The sequence below is a fragment of the Prionailurus viverrinus genome, chromosome C1 (genome assembly GCF_022837055.1).
Source record: "Prionailurus viverrinus isolate Anna chromosome C1, UM_Priviv_1.0, whole genome shotgun sequence".
In the NCBI taxonomy this organism is placed as follows: Eukaryota; Metazoa; Chordata; class Mammalia; order Carnivora; family Felidae; genus Prionailurus; species Prionailurus viverrinus.
Genome location: NC_062568.1, coordinates 205,204,159 through 205,206,757, shown reverse-complemented (window position 1 = coordinate 205,206,757; position 2,599 = coordinate 205,204,159).

Here is a 2,599-nt window from a genome sequence, read left to right as displayed (position 1 = left end):
GCCCAACGAGATCCATGTTGGACGTTTGACCTCCAGAACTGTATAATAAGCTTGTATTGGTTAAGCCACTAACTTTGTGATAATTTGTTACAGAATCAATGGAAACGAATACACACCATTAAGTGTTAGGTTAGGTATGGCTTTTTCATCAATGTCCTTAACCAGGAAGTTCCTTTCTATCTTGGATTTTTTTTTTTTGTGAGTGTTTTTATCTTGAAAGGGTTTTGGATTTTGTTAAGTGCTTTTTCAGCATCTACAGAGATGATCACTTTTGGCTTTTGTCCTGTATTTTCTTGATATGGTATATTATATTAGTTGAGTTTCACCAATTGAGTTAATCAACTTTGCTTTACTGGAATAAATCCCACTTGGTAATTCATCCTTTTTCTATGTTGCTGGATTCGATGTGCTAGCATTTTGTTGAGGATTTGTGTACATATATTCATCGGGGATATCGGCCTGTGGGTTTCTTTTCTCTAGTTGTCTTTGTCTTTGACATCAGAGTAATACTGGGTTCACAGAATGATTTGGAAAGTGTTCTCTCCTCTTCCAGTAGAAGAGTTTGTAAAGGACGGGAATTAATTCTTCTTTAAGTGTTTGATAGAATTTCCCAGTGAAGTTCTCTCTTTCTATCGATCACACTTGGAGTTCACGGGGCTTCTTGGATGTGTATAACCTTTCTCATCAACTTTAGAAGGTTTTCAACCATTATTTCTTTGAATATTTTCCTGTTCCTTGTCCTCTCTTCTCTCCTTTGTACCCCCATGATATGTACATCGGTGTGCCTAACGACGTCCCACTTTTCTCGAAGGCTCTTTTCATTTTTCTTTATTTGTTTTCCGTCTGTTCTTCAGGTTATATAATCTCTATCAACCTACCTTCAAGTTTGCGGATTATTTCTTCTTCCATCTCAGGTCTACTGTTAAGCCCCTCTAGTGAATATCTCATTTTGGTTATTATTCTTTCCAATTGTATAATCTTAGTTTGGTCTTTTAAAGAAATATAATGTGTATCTCTTTGTTGGTATATGGTATAGAAAATATTGCCACCATACCTTCTTTTCTTTTTTAAGTGTGATATTCTTTAGCTCTTTGAGCATACGTATGATAGCTGCTTTGAAGTCTTTGTTAAGACATCTGGGTGCTCTCGAAGGAAGTTTCTGTTGCCTGTGTTTTTGCTTTTTCTTCTGTATGGATCATATTTCCCTGTTTCTTAAAATGTCTCATTTTTTGGTGATGTTGAAAACTGAGATATTACACTGTAGCAACGATAGATTGCCCTACCCCTTCTCAGAGCTTTTTGCCCATATTGTCTGCTTGTTTGTTTAGTGACTTGGATGGACTATTTCAGTTACACGTGTTTCCCTCAGTGTGCAGTTCCTTTTTTTTATTTTTAATTTTTTTAATGTGTATTTATTTTTGACACAGAGAGAGAGACAGAACATGAGTTGGGGAGGGGCAGAGAGAGAGAGAAAGAGAATGAGACACACACACACAGAATCCGAAGCAGGTTCCAGGCTCCGAGCTGTCAGCACAGAGGCCGACGCAGGGCTTGGATTCACGGACCATGAGATCATAACCTGAGCCAAAGTCGGGATGCTCAACTGACTGAGCCACCCAGGCACCCCAGCTTCTTCTTTTTTAAGTTTATTTATTTTGGGGGGGGGGGGTGAGGGCAGAGAGAGAGGGAGAGAGAGAGAGAATCCCAAGCAGGCTCTGCACCATCAGCATGGAGCCGGATGCGGGCCTCAAACTCACAAACCGTGAGATCATGACCTGAGGGGAAGTCGGATGCTTAACCCGCTGAGCCACCCAGGTGCCCCTCAAGTGTGCAGCTTCTGATGTCACTCCTCAGGGGGTACAGCCTTGGGCCATGTACCAGCAGCCTGGGATGACACTGTTTGCATTAGAGCTCTTTTTGACCTTCGCAGATCTCTCTGTTAAGCTACCTGCCTCTGTTAATTGCAGGCTAGTGAAGTAGTCACTAGCCCAGTAGCCCAGTAGCTCTCAACAGCACCCTGGGGCACAAATTGCCTCACAGGGTTCTGCAGGCTCAGCTTCCATACTGGGGGTGGCTCCTCCAGTCCTCTAATCCCGTAGTGCATGTGGTTGTGTAGCTCCAAGCTTCCGTGGTGTAGACAGCTGCTCTAACCCCGGCTCCTGAGGTAGCTTTCCCTTTGCAGCCCCCCGGGGTAGTTTCATTTCAGAGTGCTTCCAGCAAGATACCACCCTGCGGAAGAATGGCTTTAAAACGGCAAGTTTGGAGCTGAGAGGCAATCAACTGATGCCTGGCAAAAACTCAGATGTCCAGCAGCCGCAGAAAGAATAAAAAGTTGTGGTGTATTCATACAGTGGCATGCTATCCAGGAAGGAGCATGGGTGAACCCATATACACGACGTGGAAGAGACATCCAGCACGACGCTGAGTGAAAGAAGCCAGACATAAAGGAGTCCCCTCTGCATGATTCTATTTATATAAAAGTCAGAAATCAGCCACATGAGTGTGGGCTGTTAAAGGAAGGAGAGTGGTTGCCTTTGGTGGGTTTAGTCATGGGCAGGGGGTGGTGGTGATGGGGAGAAGGGACCCCTAGTTGCTAGAG